Genomic DNA, 19,407 nt, shown 5'->3' with positions numbered 1-19,407 from the left:
TCCTGATGACTGATGACCTGATGACTAGGCTACCTACCTAACTGAGAAAATTAAAACTATCAGGCATGATCTCCCTAAAATCTCCCCAGCTCCTCGCCAGTCCCTCTCTCCTCCTGCCCTTCTTCAACTCTCCCATTTTTGCCAACAGTATCTCAAGAGATCTCCTGCATTCTCTCAAAATCTGCCCCTTCTACCTTTGCATCCGATCCCATTCCTTCACACCTTATCAAAGAACTTGCCCCCTCCCCATTTCCCTCCCTAACCGCCATCTTCGACTCTTTGCTCTCCAGTGGCTTCTTTCCCACTGCTTTAAATCCTGCTCATGTCACTCCTATCCTAAAAAAAATCCTCTCTTGACCCCTCGGTTCCCTCCAGTTATCACCCTATCTCCCTCCTACCATTCCTTTCCAAACTACTTGAGCAAGATATCTACACCCGCTGCCTCAAGTTCCTCCAATTCCAATTCTCTCCTTGACCCCCTCCAATATGGCTTCCATCCCCTTCACTCCACAGAAACCACCCTCTCAAAGGTCACAAATTATCTCCTTGACAAATCCAATGGCCTCTACTCTGTCCTAATCCTCCTCGACCTCTCAGCTGATTCTGACACTGTCAACCACCCTCTCCTTCTGAAAATTTTATCTAACCTCCACTTCACTGACACTGTCCTCTCCTGGTTCTCCTCCTTTCTCTCTGTCCACCTATTCTCAGTCTTTTTCTCAAGATTCTCTTCTGTTTCCCACGCCCTATGTGTGGGGGTCCCTCAAGGTTCAGTTTTGAATCCCCTTCTGTTCTCCATCTACACTCACTCTCTTGGAGAACTCATTCATTCACATGGCTTCAACTACCACCTCTATGAGGATGATACCCTAATCTATCTCTCCAGCCCTGATCGCTCTCCTTCTCTGCAGTTTCACCCTTCCTCCTGCCTTCAAGACTTGAATGCCCTCCCATTACTTCAAACTTAACAACTGTCCAAAACAGAACTCCTTATCTTCCCACCCAAACCCTGTCCACCCTCTGAATTTCACATCACTGTAGACAGTACCAGCATTCTCCCTGTCTCACAAGAAGCAGCATTGCCTAGTGGATAGAACACAGACCTGAGAGTCAGAAGGACCTGGGTTCTAGTTCCTGCTTCACCACTTGTCTGCTGTGTGACCTTAGGTAAGTCACTTCACTTCTCTGTGCCTCAGTTACCTCTTCCATAAAATTAAGTCTGGGACCTCTATGTGGGACAGGGACTGTGTCCAACAGTGTCTGGCACATAGTAAGCACTTAATAACATGAAAAAACAAAACAAAAAACAAAGAAAAACAAGCCTGTAACCTTGGCATTATCCTTGACTCCTCTCTCTCATTCAACCCACTTATTCAATCTATTACAAAATCCTTTCAGTTCAACTTTCACAACACTGCTAAAATCTGTCCTTTCCTCTCCATCCAAACTGATACCATGTTAATCCAAGTACTTACCCTACCCCATCTTGATTGCTCTATCATCTTCCTTACTGATCTCCTTGCCTTCTGTCTCTCCCCATTCCAGTCCATACTTCACTCTGCTGCCCAGATCATTTTTCTACAAAAATGTTCAGTCCGTGTTTTCCTACTCCTCAAGAAAGTCCAGGGTTTGCCCAACCACCTCCACATCAAACAGAAACTCTTCACCATAGGCTTTAAAGCACTCAGTCACCTTGCCCCCTCCTACTTCACATTGCTACTCTCCTATTATAACTCAGACCACATAATTCACTCCTCTAATGCCAACCTATTCAGTGTAGCTGGACCTCATCTACCTCATCTATCTTGCCACCAACCTCTTGCCCACGTCCTGCCTCTGGCCTGGAACACCTTCCCTCTTCATATCCAACAGACAATGACTCTCCCCACCTTCAAAGCCTTATTGAAGATATATCTCCTCCAAGAGGCCATCCCTGACTAAGCCCTCATTTTCTTTTCTCCCACTCCTTTCTGTGTTGCTCTGATTTGTTCCGTTTATTCACTCCCTTCCTCAGCCCCACAGAACTTATATATATATATATATATATCTGTAATTTATTCATATGAATGTCTGCCTCCCCCTCTAGACTGTGATCTCAGTGTGGGTAGGGAATGTGCCTGTTATACTGTTGTGTTGTACTCTCCCAAGCAATTAGTACTATGCTCTGCACACAGTAAGTGCTCAATAAATACGATAGATCAATCGATTGCAAGCATTCAGTAAATATCACTGACTGTCTCACAGTCAAAATGTTAGCTCTGTGTTGTATTTTGAAGGTAGTGAAATTCAAATCTGGGAATACCTAGGGCAAAATATTTGAAAAGAAAACACATAATCCAAGCCTAACAAATGGCTCCTCATCTCACCTTACATCAATGGACAATGTACTATCAGTCAATGGTATTTATTGAGTGCTTACTGTGTGCAGAGCACTGTTCTAAGCTATTGGGAGAGTACAGCCTGAGTTGGTAGACACGTACCCTGCCCACAGTGAGCTTCCATTTCAGTGTATGAATTGCTGGCATAGATGCAAGATCTTCAGATAACACAGAGTCCCCATCCCCCATAGTGCAGAGAATCTAATCAATCAATCAATCAATCAATCGTATTTATTGAGCACTTACTATGTGCAGAGCACTGTACTAAGCGCTTGGGAAGTACAAATTGGCAACACATAGAGACAGTCCCTACCCAACAGCGGGCTCACAGTCTAAAAGGGGGAGACAGAGAACAGAACCAAACATACCAACAAAATAAAATAAATAGGATAGAAATGTACAAGTAAAATAAATAAATAAATAAATAGAGTAATAAATATGTACAACCATATATACATATATACAGGTGCTGTGGGGAAGGGAAGGAGGTAAGATGGGGGGATGGAGAGGGGGACGAGGGGGAGAGGAAGGAAGGGGCTCAGTCTGGGAAGGCCTCCTGGAGGAGGTGAGCTCTCAGCAGGGCCTTGAAGGGAGGAAGAGAGCTAGCTTGGTGGAGGGGCAGAGGGAGGGCATTCCAGGCCCGGGGGATGACGTGGGCCGGGGGTCGATGGTGGGACAGGCGAGAACGAGGTACAGTGAGGAGATTAGCGGTGGAGGAGCAGAGGTTGCGGGCTGGGCAGTAGAAGGAGAGAAGGGAGGTGAGGTAGGAGGGGGCGCGGTGATGGAGAGCCTTGAAGCCCAGGGTGAGGAGTTTCTGCCTAAGAAGAAGGGGCATCAGCTAGGCTAGCCCCATTTTATACAGATGAGGAAACTGAGGCCCAGAGAGGTTAAATGACTTATCCTGTTCAAAGCCCTCTAGATTGAAGCTGTGGCTCCCCTTCAAACCCTGCCTTGTCTTCACCCCCAGACAGACCTACCTGTCCTTCCTCCCACCCATCTTTTAGATGACACTCTCCCATATAATAATAATAATGTTGGTATTAATTAAGCGATTACTATGTGCCAAGCAATGTTCTAAGTGCTGAAGTAGATACAAGGTAATCAGGTTGTCCCACATAGGACTCACAGTCTTAATCCCCATTTGGCTGGTGAGGGAACAGAGGCCCAAAGAAGTGAAATGACTTGCCCGAGGTCACACAGCAGACAAGTGGCGGAGTTGGAATTAGAACCCACAACCTCTGACTCCCAAGCCCGGGCTCTTTCCACTGAGCTACGCTGCTTCTACGAACCCCATATGGGATTCTCCAATCTCCTGCCTCTCTCAGCAACCCCTCTTGACTCCACCTCCCCTTCTAGTTATCGCCCTATCTCCCTCCTACCATTCCTTTCCAAACTCCTTGAATGCGTCATCTACACATGCTGCCTCAAATTCCTCAACGCCAACTCTCTCCTCGACCCCCTCCCATCTGGCTTCCGTTCCCTACATTCCACCGAAACTGCCCTCTCAAAGGTCACCAATGACCTCCTGCTTGCCAAATCCAATGGCTCCTACTCTGTCCTAATCCTCCTCGACCTCTCAGCTGCCTTCGACACTGTGGACCACCACTTCTCCTCAACACGCTATCCAACCTTGGCTTCACAGTCTCTGTCCTCTCCTGGTTCTCCTCTTATCTCTCCAGTCTCGTTCATTCTCAGTCTCTTTTGCAGGTTCCTCCTCGCACTCCCATCCCCTTACTGTAGGGGTTCCTCAAGGGTCAGTTCTTGGTCCCCTTCTGTTCTTGATCTACACTCACTCCCTTGGTGAACGAATTTGCTCCCACAGCTTCAACTATCATCTCTACACTGATGACACCCAAATCTACATCTCTGCCTCTGCTCTCTCTCCCTCTCTTCAGGCTCGTGTCTCCTCCTGCCTTCAAGACATCTCCATCTGGATGTCTGCCCGCCATCTAAACTCAATATGTCCAAGACTGAACTCCTTATCTTCCCTCCCAAACCCTGCCCTCTCCCTGACTTTCCCATCACTGTTGATGGCACTACCATCCTTCCCATCTCACAAGCTCGCAATCTTGGTGTCATCCTTGACTCTGCGCTCTCTTTCACCCTTCACATCCAATACATCACTAAAACCTTCCGGTCTCACCTCGGCAACATCGCCAAGGTCTGCCCTTTCCTCTCCATCCAAACTGCTACCCTGTTGGTTCAATCTTTCATCCTATCCCGACTGAATTACTGCATCAGCCTCCTCTCTGATCTCCCATCCTCCTGTCCCTCCCCACTTCAATCTATACTTCACGCTGCTGCCCGGATCGTCTTTGTGCAGAAATGCTCTGGGCATGTTACTCCCTTCCTCAAAAATCTCCAGTGGCTACCAATCAACCTACGCAAGAGGCAAAAACGCCTCACTCTTGGCTTCATCACCTCTCCCCCACCTACTTCACCTTCCTTCTCTCCTTCTACAGCCCAGCCTGCACCCTCCACTCCTCTGCCGCTAACCTCCTCACTGTGCCTCGTTCTCGCCTGTCCCACTGTAGATTCCTGGCCCACATCCTCCCCCTGGCCTGGAATGACCTCCCTACACACAGCTGCCAAGCTAGCTTTCTTCCTCCCTTCAAAACCCTACTGAGAGCTCACCTCCTCCAGGACGCCTTCCCAGACTGAGCCCCCTCCTTCCTCTCCACCTCCTCCTCCTCCCCATACCCCCACCTTACCTCCTTCCCCTCCCCACAGCACCTGTATATATGTATATATGTATATATGTTTGTACATATTTATTACTCTATTTATTTATTTTACTTGTACATATTTATTCTATTTATTTTATTTTGTTAATATGTTTTGTTTTGTTGTCTGTCTCCCCCTTCTAGACTGTGAGCCCGCTGTTGGGTAGGGACCGTCTCTACATGTTGCCAACTTGTATTTCCCAAGCACTTAGTACAGTGTTCTGCACACAGTAAGCGCTCAATAAATATGATTGAATGAATGAATGAATCTTCCCAGTCTGGAATTTACCCAAATGGAGACCCATCAATACTGTTAGGCTGGTAGCTCTGCTTAGGGAAGGTGTCAAAAGGAGATATCAATATGGAGCTATGAATTGTATGAACTACTTTTTTCTTTTATGTCTAGGGATGATATAAGCTCGGCCTCATGGTTTCTTTACCTATTCATAAGGTTTCTAACAAGCCATTGTATGTCTGACAGAAGGATAAGGTAAGACTCTTGCATGTTTCCAATTCCCTCTGAATACTGAGCCATCAGTACTATCTCCGGAGACGGGGAAGCATATGCAAAGGGTATTTTGTCAAAAATGACAACCTCATTCAGTAGGTTTCTCCAGCCCTGGCTCTTCTGAAGGATAATGGGGAGCAGGCACCCAGCATGCACAAGAGTGCTCAAAATGGGGGAACAGAGAGTACCCCTCATTTTCTCTAGCCCCCTTCCCTTTTGCATCACCTTGCACTTGGATCTGTCCCTGTTAAGCACTTGATAGTTATCCCACCCTCAGCCCCACAGCAATTATGTCCATATCTGTAATTTATTTTACTGTCTGCCACCCCCTCTAGAATGTGTCTTACCAACTCTGCTATGCTATACTTGATTGGTTAATAAGGTGAGTTGGATTGGAAAGAGATGACATTTTGCTTTTTTACTTCATACCTGAAGCAAGGGTCTTAACAGGTTCATTCACAGACAAGTGAACAAAATAGAAATCCTAGACAGAGAACAGATAAATAGAACAGTAACAAACCAGATGGTGGCGATGAAGCCTTCTAGACTGTGAGCCCGTTGTTGGGTAGGGACCGTCTCTATATGTTGCCAACTTGTACTTCCCAAGCGCTTAGTACAGTGCTCTGCATGCAGTAAGTGCTGAATAAATACTATTGAATGAATGAATGAATGAAGCTTCCACAGTCTTTCGGGGTCCTCATCTTACAAGGGTGGAAAACGGTTGCCGTGTCTATCAACCCAATTAGCAAAGTATTTAAGAAAACATGGGAAATAGCAACCTCAAAATCATAGGGAAGACCAAACTTGCTTTTTTGTTTGTTTGCTTCTTACGGTTTTGCTAAGTGCTTGCTATGTGTCAAACACTGTTCTAGATGCTGGGTACAAGTTAATTAGGTCAACACATTCCCTGTCCTGCATGGGGCTCACAGTCTAAGTAAGTGGGAGAACAGGTATTTAATCCCCATTTTCCATTTGAGGAAACTAAGGTACAGAGAATTGAAGTGACTTGCCCAAAGTCACCCAGAAGACAAGTGGGAGAACTGGGATTAGAACTCAGGTCCTCTGACACCCAGGGCCGGGTTCTTTCCACTAGGCCACAGTGTTTCTGTTGGGAAAGAAGAATGATACTGAAATCTCATCTATCAAAACTCAATTGTGTAGACTGGGTTCAGGAAGACTACTAATTCATGACTGTGTTCAAAAATCTGGCAGCCTCTAGAATGTGCACCTGTTGAGGGCAGGAATGTGTCTATTCATTGTTATATTGATCGGCTTCAAAGCTCTTCATCACCTCACCCCCTCCTACCTCACTTCCCTTCTCTCCTTCTCCAGCCCAGCCTGCACATTCCTCTCCTCTGCCGCCGCTAACCTCCTCACCGGGCCTCGTTCTCACCTGTCCTGCCATCGAACCCCGGCCCATGTCCTCCCCCTGGCCTGGAATGCCTTCCCTCCGCACATCTGCCAAACTAGCTCTCTTCCTCCCTTCAAAGCCCTACTGAGAGCTCACCTCCTCCAGGAGGTCTTCCCAGGCTGAGCCCCCCCTTTTTCCTCTGCTCCTCCTCCCCTCCCCATTGCCCCCACTCCCTCCCTCTGCCCTCCCCCCTCCCCACAGCACTTGTGTATATTTGTATATAGGTATTACTCTTATTAATGATGTGTACATAGCTATAATTCTATTTATCTATTCTAATGGTATTGACACCTGTCTACTTGTTTTGTTTTGTTGTCTGTCTCCCCCTTCTAGACTGTGAGCCCGTTGTTGGGTAGGGACCGTCTATTATATGTTGCCAATTTGTACTTCCCAAGCACTTAGTACAATGCTCTGCACACAGTAAGTGCTCAAAAATACAATTGAATGAATATTGTACTCTCCCAAGTGCTCAGTACACTCCTTTGCACACAGTAGGTGCTCAATAAATATGATTGAATGAATGAATGGCAGATAGGTTCCCAAAACCTGTCCCATCACAATCCTCCTGGACACTCCTTACTTCACCCACAGATCTCAGCATCATGAACTCAGGGTAATTAGGAAGGGCAGGGAAGATGATGGGGTCTAATGAAAGCAGGGAAGCGGGTGGATTAGTGGAAGTCATTTCACATCTGCAAAATTGGGATTCAAGACCTGTTCCCCTCCGACAGACTGTGAGCCCCACGGTGGGACCTGATTTTCTTGTATCTACCTTAACACTTAATACAGTGCTTGGCACACAGTAAGCGCTTAGCAAGTACCACAGTTGTTATTATTAGGGATAGGGTGGAGGTTTGAGTGAATTAGATTCTGACCTGTAGTAAGATGAGCTGAACTTCAGTTTTCTCTTCAAAACATACCTGCCCCTCCCATAGACACAGGGCTGTCATCAGGAGCAAAGTGAGATCATTGAAGTGAAAGCATTTGGGAAAATAAAAACAATATGCAAATTCAAGGTATTATTATGAGCTTGCACCATTAGGCAAAGGCACCTAAGAAAAAGATAATTGGATGGAGAGCAAAGGCTAATTTATTTCAGTCCCAGCAACGTATTAATTTTCATGGCAGAAAGACAGTGAAATGCAATGAATAAATTGAACGTTTTCTAACTGACATTCCCTAGGAGATGTAGCTTAAAATTCTTTTGACTTCATGGAAAGTTTCTTATTTATGAGACAAAAGCAACTGATCTCATCACCAAGCTGTTCCTTAAAAAAATTAAAAAATATAATCAGATATGCAGCTTTGCCTACGCATTTTATATGGGGATTCAATATCGGGCATTTTTGCAGGTCTCATGAAAATGAATGCTGAAAACGAAGATTTTAATGTCCATGGTAAAAAAAAAATATTTTTGGAAAGGAAATGGATATGGACAAAACTTTTAGGTCAGGAAAAATCATCCTTTGGTCTGTTATGGAGAAAAATGATGATGAAGAAAGATGTCAGCTTGTGGCGTCTCAAAGAGCAGGTATATTTCTGTTTCTTTGAAAAGAAATTCTAACATGGTGTTTTTTCTCCTTGCCTTCTGCCTCTGCAATCCCCTTATCTTTTCCTGATAGACGGTCATAAATTGAATTACCAAAGGAGAATAGGGGAAAAAAAACCCCATAAACTTCGTCTGGTGTTCCATATCTGTTTCATCATTGCCATCTTGTGGACGAGGGCCCACAAAAGTTACATTCCTGCTAGAGCTCTTTCCGTCCTCGGAAACTATCGGGACCGACGACAAAACGGTGACTCTGCATGAAATCTCTTCTCCGGTCTCAGGAGAGCTGCATTATCACCCAAGAACGTCTGAGGTTCCTTCTCGTGGCTTCCCACAAGTCAGCTGCTTCCAGAGAGTCTGATTCTTCTTTTCAGTGATAACAGTGGTGGAGTTTTGAGGATTGCTCTGCAGTAATAAAAACCCACTTGGCGCCTGGAGATCCATGGGGCAAGTCTAACAACCAGCACCAACTCAACTTTAGCATTGGGATCACAAGTTCGTGAAGCTTCGTGTCCACCTGTCTGATTGGCATTTTACATTTGCCGACCCCTCCCGCCTCCGTCCTTACCCCTTATCTTATCCAGTGGAAGTCTGTGAGTGTCTTGGGTGGCCAGAGAAGCTACCATGCTTGAAAGATAATAGGCAGTTCGTCATAGGCCGATTCCTGGAAACCGGTTCCACCTGCCAGTTGGTTGCCTTAGGGCAGATGGGGTCACTGAGACTGAACCTGAAAGATGAGCAAACCAGTAGCAGTAGTAGCAATGGTATGTATTGATCAGGTACTTAGTTCCATGTGCCGTACTAAGTGCTTGGGATACGCCACAGAAGAACAAGATACGTTTCCTGCCCACGGGGAGTTTCTACTCAACTAGGGAGACACACGGCAGTGGAAACAGAATAACCAAGTGCAGAGGATGAATGATGATGATGATGATGGCATTTATTAAGCGCTTACTATGTGCAAAGCACTGTTCTAAGAGCTGGGGTAGATACAAGGTGATCAGGTTGTCCCACGGGGGGCTCACAGTCTTAATCCCCATTTTACAGATGAGGTAACTGAGGTACAAAGAAGCGAAGTGACTTGCCCAAAGTCCCACAGCTGACAACTGGCAGAGCCGGGATTTGAACCCGTGACCTCTGACTCCAAAGCCCGGGCTCTTACCACTGAGCCATGCTGCTTCTCAGAATAAAGAAACATTTGAGTACAATGGGAAGCTGAAGCCATCGAGCACTTCTCATCCAACTCCAGGTTTAATCTGTGTTTAGCAACCTAGCGCTTTAGGGAATGACTATGCTTTTTAGAAACTTTGAGAAAAAGTTAGTGTCTGAGCCCACATCCTGCTTGCTGAAGTACTCTCAGAATACCCTCTTTATGCTAGTTTCAAACTCACATCTGCTCAGTCATTCCTTTCCAGTTTAATAATAATGATGGCATTTATTAAGCACTTATGATGTGCAAAGCACTGTTCTAAGTGCTGGGGAGGTTACAAGGTGATCAGGTCATCCCACGGGGGGCTCACAGTCTTAATCCCCATTTTCCAGATGAGGTAACGGAGGCCCAGAGAAGTTAAGTGACTTGCCCAAAGTCACACAACTGACAAGTGGCGGAGCCAGGATTTGAACCCATGACCTCTGATTCCAAAGCCCGGGCTCTTTCCACTGAGCCATGCTGCTTCTCTAAGTTTACTCCGTTCCAGGTCAGTCAATCAGTCATTGGTATTTAAGTGTTTACTGTGAACAGAGCACTCTACTAAGAGCTTGAGAGAGTACAATCGTGACTCAGTAGAAAGAGCTTGGGCTTTGGAGTCAGAGGTCATGGGTTCAAATCCCGCCTCCACCAATTGTCAGCTGTGTGACTTTGGGCAAGTCACTTAACTTCTCTGGGCCTCAGTTCCCTCATCTGTAAAATGGGGATTAAGACTGTGAGCCCCCCGTGGGACAACTTGATCACCTTGTAACCTCCCCAGTGCTTAGAACAGTGCTTTGCACATAGTAAGTGCTTAATAAATGCCATTATTATTATTATTATTATTGTTACAATATAACCAAGTTGGTAGACATGTTCCATGTGCATAATGAGATTACAAGGTTGCGGGGGGGGGGGGGGGGGGCTTCTTGGCTGAGAAGAAAACCCACCTAACCACAATCAAGTCATTCATGTGCTTACTCTGTGCAGAGCACTGTACTCAGGGTTGAAGAGTGTCAGAGTGAGAAGGCATGATCCCTACCCTTTGAGGAGCTCACAGTCGAATGTGTGCAGAACTTGGAAGAGTGTAAGCTCTCCACTAGATTGTAAACTCCTTGAGGGCAGGGATCCTGTCTACCAACTCTGTACTCTCCCAAGGGCTCAGCATAGTGCTCTGGCACAGTAAATGCTCAATAAATACCATTGACTGAATGATTGTTGGAGTACAGTAGAGTTAGGAGACTCTTTTGGTAAGCAGCATGACCTAGTGGATAGAACACCGGCCTGAGAATCAAAAGGACTTGGTTTCTAATCCCAGTTTTGCCACTTGTCTGCTGCATGACCTCGGGCAAGCCACTTAACTTCTCTGGGCTTCAGTTACCTCATCTGTAAAATGGGGATTAAGACTGTGAGCCCCATAGGGGACATGGATTGTGTCCAACCTGAATAGCTTGTAACTATTCCAGTGCTTGTACGGTGCCTGGTACATAGTGAATGCTTAACAAATACTATAAAGAATAGACCTGATCCCTGCCCTCATCTGTATATGTGACTGAGTGAGTGAATCAATAAGCCATTTGGGCTAGTTGTTCCTACTTGGCTTCCCTTCAGCCATTGACATCCCCTCTGCTATGTTCTCCTGAACTTGGGGGCCTGAAAGAGAGGGGAGGAACAACTCTCTATGAAAGTGACCTGGGATGAGAAGGACTGCATGAATGTGGGGGTTGTCAGGATTGAGTCTGGGCTTTGGAGGAGGTGCACAGGGCAAATAATCATGGAAGAAGGAAAGCCATGAATTTCCCTGCTTCTCTCCCCCACCCCCAATGCATTCACCTCTCTGTGGACTTGAAAAATAATAATAATTATTATTATGGTATTTGTTAATCACTTACTATGTGCCAGGCACTGTACTAAATTGATGGGCTCCGACTCTCATCAATATGCTAAATAGAAGCAACGTGGCTTAGTGGCAAGAACACGAGTCAGATTTCATGGGTTCTAATCCCAGCTCCACCGCTTGTCAGCTGTGGGACTTTGGGCAAGTCACTTAACTTCTCTGTGCCTCAGTTACCTCATCTGTAAAGTGTGGATTAAGACAGTGAGCCCCACGTGGGACAACCTGATTACTTATATCTACCCCAGTGCTTAGAAAAGTGCTTGGCACATAGTAAGTGCTTAACAAATGCCATCATTAATATCATTATTAGAAAGGTCATGCTTAAAGGATGATTTTAATTGGAAATATATATTTTCTTAGACTGAATTAAGCTGTTCGGCTGGGCAATGGTACAATGTATTTGGATGGGGCACGGCTTCAGGATTTAGCTGGAGAATTGTCCCTAGGTTCCAAGATGGCCCTGCTGTTGGTGAGATGGTATCCAGAAGTGAGTGTCACTGAGGGAGAATTTCTTGAAAATAAAAGCTGGGCTCCTTTTCTTCAAGGCCTCTTGCGATTCAGGTGAATATTGCTCAACCATCCATCTCTAGACTGTGAGCTCACTGTGGGCAGGAATGTCTCTGTTTGTTGTTATATTGTACTCTCCTAAAAGCTTAGTACAGTGTTTTGCACACAGTAAGTGCTCAATAAACACGACAATGAATAAATGATTAATGGTTCTCTCTAGGCTGTATACTCATTGTGGGCAGGGAACATGTCTACCAACTCTGGTGTTCGTACTCTCCCAAGTTCTTAGTACAGTGCTCTGCACACAGTAAGCGCTCAACAAATACCACTGATAGATCAACTGAAGAGGGGAAAGTTGTGTTCGTAGGCTGGGTTTGTTGGAATGTGCTGTCCTACCACCTGGAGTTTGTGCAACAGTGGGGGTGGTTTGCATTGAGCTGTCCATACTCTCTCATCCCGGTCCTCTGTGCCCAGTGGCACACATTACGAGATGATTAAAAGGGAGAACAGGTACAGTCCATGGTCATAGAGCATGTTGCCAACTTGAACTTCCCAAGCGCTTAGTACAGTGCTCTGCACACAGTAAGCACTCAGTAAATACGATTGAATGAATGGAACAGATTGGGATCTTCATTAGTACCTCTTCATTAGTACCGAGGGAATTGTTAAGCGCTTATTCTGTGCCAAGCCCACTGATAAGCACCGAGAGCCATATGAGAGTCAGATAGGACCCAATCCCCATCCCACAAGGGGTGCACTGTTTAGTAGGGAAGGGAGAACAGGAAGTTTTTCCCCATTTTACAGATGAGGAAGCTGAGGCACAGAGAAATTAAGTGACTGGCCCAAGGTCACACAACAAACAAGCCAGAGAACCTTGGTTTTCTGACTCCCCGGCCCGTGTTCTATCCACTCTGGTCTTTCTGCACAGGTCTTATAGTTATGTCAAGAGAAAAAAGGGTGAAGATATGAGTGGATCGTGCCCTAAAATATACCGTTTTCCTTAGTAAACGGCACCAACTACCCATAAGTTGCCCGGAAAACTGGGTGAGAATTAAACACTCTACTAATTGCCACAACCACAGTCTAAGAAGGAGCAAATGACGAAGCAACTCTCTCTCTCTCTCTCCCCCTTTCTTCAACATTAGTGGCATTTATTGCAAGATTAATGACAGGAGCAGTCAACACCAGAAGCACTCAACAAAACATTTGTTCCAATTTGAGCTCTCCATAAACGGATGCCGAAACTGGCTTGTCTGAGAGAATGTGCTTGTCTCCTGACATCAAGGTCTTGCATTAGGAGAAATGGCTTGAAAAAGGAGAAATTTATTAACTGGCACAGCATATGTAATCGGAAAGACAGAGCATGGTCTATGAACTATAGATTCAAGGCTGCTTTTTAGCCTGCTTTTGACTTGGACTGCTTGCCACTTTAGGCATTCGTTTCAATGTCTGTTTCCTTGTAGAAAACACATTCTCTCATGGTTTAAAGTCAATTTCCACCTTTTTTTTAATGGCACATGTCAAGCCCTGTTCTAATCCTTGGGGTAGATACAAGTTTATCAGGTTGGACACAGTCCCTGTCCCACATGGGCCTCAGTCGGAGGGAGAAGGGTTTAGACCCCATTTTGCATATGAGGTAACTGAGGCACAGAGAAGTGAACTGACTAGCCCACAGTTATCCAGCAAACAAGTGGAAAAGAGATAAGAACCCCAGTGTTCTGACTCCCAAGTCCAGGCTCTTTTCACTAGGCCATACTACTTCTCAGTTGCTCCCCCGACTTCACCAACCACCTCACTTCCCTGTGTCTCTGTTAAAGCTCCATCACTTTCCTTTTTCTTTCTAAAACAATCTAATAACACTTTATATAATAATAATAATAATAATAACATTTGTTAAGCACTTACTATGTGCCAAGCACTGTTCTAAGTGCAGGGGGAGATACAAGATAATCAGGTTGTCTCACGTGGGGCTCACAGTCTTAATCCCCATTTTACAGATGAGGCAACTGAGGCACAGAGAAGTAACTTGCCCATATGGTTTTGCTTAAGCACATAATAACAATAAGAATAATCAAAAAGGCCTTCCCCGAATAAATCCTCTTTTCTCTCTCTCTCTCTCTCTCTCATGATGATGATGGTATTCATAATAATAATAATAATAATAATAATGTTGGTATTTGTTAAGCACTTACTATGTGCCAAGCACTGTACTAAGCACTCGGGGGGATACAAAGTTGTCTATACTCCTGGATCCTTACCCTCTGGGCACTTAGTATTCACCCCACCCTCACCCCCAAGGCATTTTATATATTATATTAATATATTAATAATTTACATCTATATCTCTATCTATCTATCTATCTATCTATATCTATATCTATATCTATATCTATATCTATATCTATATCTATATATATATGTGAGCTTGTTGCAGACAGGGAACATTGCTACCAACTCTGTTAAATTATATTCTCTTAAGTGCTTGTAAAATGGGGATGAAGACTGTGAGCCTCATGTAGGACATATGTAGGACATAGGACATTCTAGACTGTGAGCCCACTGTTGGGTAGGGACCATCTCTATATGTTGTCAACTTGTACTTCCCAAGCACTTAGTACAGTGCTCTGCACATAGTAAGTGCTCAATAAATACTATTGATTGATTGCTTAGTTTAGTGCTCTCCATCCAGTAAGTGTACAATAAGTACCTTTGACTGATTGGCATTAAGCGCTTAGTACAGTGCTCTGCACACAGTAAGTGCTCAATAAATATGGTGGAATGAATGAATTTGCTAAGCACTTACTATGTGTCAAACACTTTAGTAAGTGCTGGGATAGATATAAGATGAGCAGGTCAGACACAGTTCCTGTCCCACATGGGGATCACTAAACTGGAGGGAGAATGGTACTTAATCCTCCTTTTTACAAATGAGGAAACTGAGGCCCAGAGTAGTTAAGTGACTTTCTCAAAGTCACACACAGCAGGCATGCAGAAGAGCCAGGATTAGGACACAAGTCCCCTGATTCCTAGGCCCATACTCTTTCCACTCAGCCTCCTTATTAAGTGCTAAGCACTGCATCAAAGCACTGGACATGACCCTTACCCTCGAGAAGCTTACAATCTAGTGAAAAGACAGTGAGAGAGTGTAACAGGTCAAGATATAAGATAATCTAAATGGGTCATGTTTTTTAACAACTTACATTTATGGTAGCCCAGTGAGGAGGTAGCAAGAGGCCTGGAATCAAAGAGTCTTCAAGAGATGTGACATATAAAAGAAATCAAAAAAGACAGGAGAGAGGGACAGAGAGAGAGAGACAGAAGCAGAGACACCACAACAAAGAGGCAATTAATCAATAGCATTTATTGAGTAGTTACACTGTGCAGTGCACTTTACTAAGAGCTTGGGAAAGTACAATAGAGTTAATAGACATAATCCCTACCCTCAAGAAACGTACAACCTAGTAAAAAGACAGCTAGAGAATAAGAGTGTTGAGTGAAGAATGGAGGTTAAGGTGCAGGCTGAAAGGGGAAGACATAACAGCAATGAGCTCTGCACACAAAAAACACTCAGTAAATACAATTAAGTGGTTGGTTGAATCTGTCTGCCTTTGCTTCCTCTAGTCCTTTTTGACCAAGGCTCTGCGCTCTTGCTTCCCAGGCAGGCATAGAAGCAAAGGGAGGCACTGAGGAGCCTTCGCCACCATAGTGCTTGAGTTCAGCCTCTTGGTATGTTACTCTCAAAAAACTCTTTGGCATTTAATGCCAGATAACCCCCCCCCACAAAAAACCCAGAGTCCTGGTTGTGTAGTGGTAAGGTTTAGCTGAGCTGGCTCCAGAAATCCTGGGTAATTAAAATTCCCAACCTCTCTCAGAGTGGTGTCATGGTTTGTGCAGCTTCTCAGCACGGACCAGAGACAGGACACACCTGGGGCCTCCAGGAATTGGGCCAATTGCTTTTGGGGAAGGAATGTATCTGTTTATTACTAGAGTATATGCTCCCAAGTGCTTAGCACAGTGCTCTGCACCTAGTAAGCATTCAATAAATTTATTTATTTGCATTGATGTCTGTCTCCCCGCCTCTAGACTGTGAGGTTGTTGTGGGCAGGGAATGTCACTGTTTATGTTGCCTTGTACTTTCCTAAGCACTTAGTACAGTTCATTCATTCAATCGTATTTATCGAGTGCTTACTGTGTGCAGAGCATGTGCTATGCACACAGTAAGCACTTGATAAATACGATTGAATGAATGAATGAAAAAATACGATTGACTGACTGGAAGGACCTGTTATTGTTTCATTTTCAGCTAGTCCCCCTCCCTGGTTTTGGTTTTTTTTTTTTTTTCTTTTTGGCATTTGTTAAGTGCTTACTATGTGTCAAGCACTATTCTAAGGGTTGGGGCTGACACAAGTCAATCAGGTGGGACACAGTCCCTGCCCTACACAGGGCTCACCGACCAAGTAGAAGGGAGAAGCAATGTTCCTAGTGGTTACAGCTCAGGTCTGGGAGTCAGAAGGACCTGGATTCTGATCCCTGCTCTGCCACCTCATCATCATCAATCGTATTTATTGAGCGCTTACTGTGTGCAGAGCACTGTACTAAGTGCTTGGGAAGTACAAGTTGGCACCACACAGAGACAGTCCCTACCCAACAGTGGGCTCACAGTCACTGTGTCCCACCTGTCTACTATGTGACCCTGGGCAAGTCACTTCACTTCTCTTGGCCTCAAATACCTCATCTGTTAAATGAGAATTAAGACCGTGAACCCCATGTGGGACATGGACTGTGTCCAACCCGATTAGGTAGTATCTACCCCAGTGCTTAGAGCAGTGCCTGGCACATAGTAAGCACTTAATAAATACCATTTAAAAAGAGGAAGAACAGGTATTCAATCCCCATTTACAGATGAGGCTATGGAGGCACTGAGAAGTTAAGCGTGGCTCAGTGGAAAGAACACGGGCTTTGGAGTCAGAGGTCATGGGTTCAAATCCCGGCTCCACCAATTGTCAGCTGTGTGACTTTGGGCAAGTCACTTCACTTCTCTGTGCCTCAGTTACCTCATCTGTAAAATGGGGATTAAGACTGTGAGGCCCCCCCGTGGAACAACATGATCACCCTGTAACCTACCCAGCATTTAGAACAGTGCTTTGTACATAGTAAGCACTTAATAAATGCCATTAAAAGAAACAAGTGACTTGCTCAAGGTCACACAGCAGGCAATTGGAAGCATTGGGATTAGAACCCAGGTCCTCTGACTCTCCTTTCCTCTCCTCTTTTCTTCTTTCCCCTTCTGCTGCTCCCCTTTCCCTCCATACCTCCCCATTCTCTCTTTCTGACCCCCTTCTCTTCATGGTCTCTGAAACCTTTTGTCCCACCCTACCATGGTTGTCCCAAAATCAGGTCATGTTTGTCCACTGGTATCATTGGAATTTGTTCAGGCTGAGGCTAGAAGAGAGTTCTGGCCTTTCTCTGATAATCTGTGGAAGAGAGGGGGGAGGAAGGAGGATGGGAGATGTGTGGCTGCATTGTTTGGAAACAAACATGAAGATCTCTTCTGCAGAGGGTCGTGAGGGACTGAGAGGAAGAGGAATCTGGGGAATGGGAAAACCTACCTAAGGGTGACTACGTTTCCCATTAGGCAAAGGCAATTTCTTGCTTCTAGACAAGCACTGCAAATAGGAAAGCCAATTTCAAGGACTACATTTCCCACATTTCTCAAGATGCATTTCCCACCTACGCAGGAATCTTGGAGTCTTTGCGAGCCATGTAACCATCTCTGTTGGATTTCGCTGCTAACTACTTTGTTTTGTCTCCTAAGGAAAAAAGAAAAAAGTCTCTCTTTGTTGGGTGGTAATCCCTCTAGCAACTTTTTTTCCCCTGTGGTATTTGTTAAGTACTTACCATACGCCAAGCACTGTGCTAAGAGCCGGGGCAGATACAAGTTTTATCAGGTTGGACACGGTCCCTGTCCTACACGGGGCTCACAGTCTAAATAGGAGGGAGATCTTTAAAAAAGATTGTTAAAACTGTTTTTGCCACTTTGCTCTTACTTTGTTTAATGGGGACTAAATTCCAGTGTGTGTAAATAACGACCCTCCTTGGAACATATTAACTCATGTAATTTAATCAATCAATCAATCAATGGTATTTATTGAGCACTTACTAAGTGCAGAGCACTGTACTAAGCATTTGGAAGAGTACAATACAATAGAATTAGCAGACACATTCCCTGCTCATAATGAGCTTACAGTCTAGAGGGGTAGGCAGACATTAATATGAAAAAATAAATCATTTATAGTAAATAATTTAAAGATATGTACATAAGTGCTGTGGAGTTGGGGGTGCGGTGACTGTCCAATGTCCAAAGGTCACAGATCCAAGTGATGATGCAGAAGGGAGAGTAGGCTGGGGAAAGAGGGCTTGACTGCTGCCTCTTGGAGAAGATGTGACCTTAATAAGGCTTTGAAGGTGGGGAGAGTAGTGATCTGGTATATATGGATGGGGAGGGAGTTCCAGGCTAAGGGGAGGACGTGGAAAAGGGTCCAGCAGTGTGATAGACAAGATCACGGTACAGTGCGTGATCTGGTACTAAAGGAGCGGAGTATGTGGGCTGGGCTGTAGTTGGAGAGCAGCGAGGTGAGGTAGGAGGGGGCAAGGTGAATGACTACTTTAAAGCCGGTGGTAAGGAGTTTCTGTTTGATGTGGAGGTTCTTGAGGAGTGGGGAGACATGGACTCTAATTGCATCCTTAGTAATTGTCCGCATTGCCCCTCCACAATTTGGGGGTAGGAAATCGAAGACTATTTCTGGTGCTACATAAATGTCTCTAACTGTACCTAATCTTTGTGAGAGACATCGTGTTCTCTAAAGTTTTGCAAATTTAGTAATTCTATAGTGTAGCTGAATTTTCCAAGGTCGGGATGCTGTGCTCGTGTCCTCCTGGAGGCTGCTGCCTGTTCACCTGCTACCGTGACCGCTGAGTGGTGGTGAATGCGGAGTGGAGAGGACAGCCAACTCGGCCAGACCCACCACAATGCATGATTCGCTGTGGCTGTCACGTTGGAATCATCATCAATTGTATTTATTGAGCGCTTACTGTGTGCAGAGCACTGTACTAAGCGCTTGGGCAGTACAAGTTGGAATCAATCGATCAATCAATTAGTGCTATTTATTGAGTGTGTACTGTGTGCAGAGCATTGGACTTAGCGTTTGGGAGAGAAGGATATAACAGTGTTGGTAGACACATTCACAG

The sequence above is a fragment of the Tachyglossus aculeatus genome, chromosome X1, assembly GCF_015852505.1.
Source record: "Tachyglossus aculeatus isolate mTacAcu1 chromosome X1, mTacAcu1.pri, whole genome shotgun sequence".
NCBI lineage: Eukaryota > Metazoa > Chordata > Mammalia > Monotremata > Tachyglossidae > Tachyglossus > Tachyglossus aculeatus.
Note: the sequence above shows the minus strand (reverse complement) of the source record.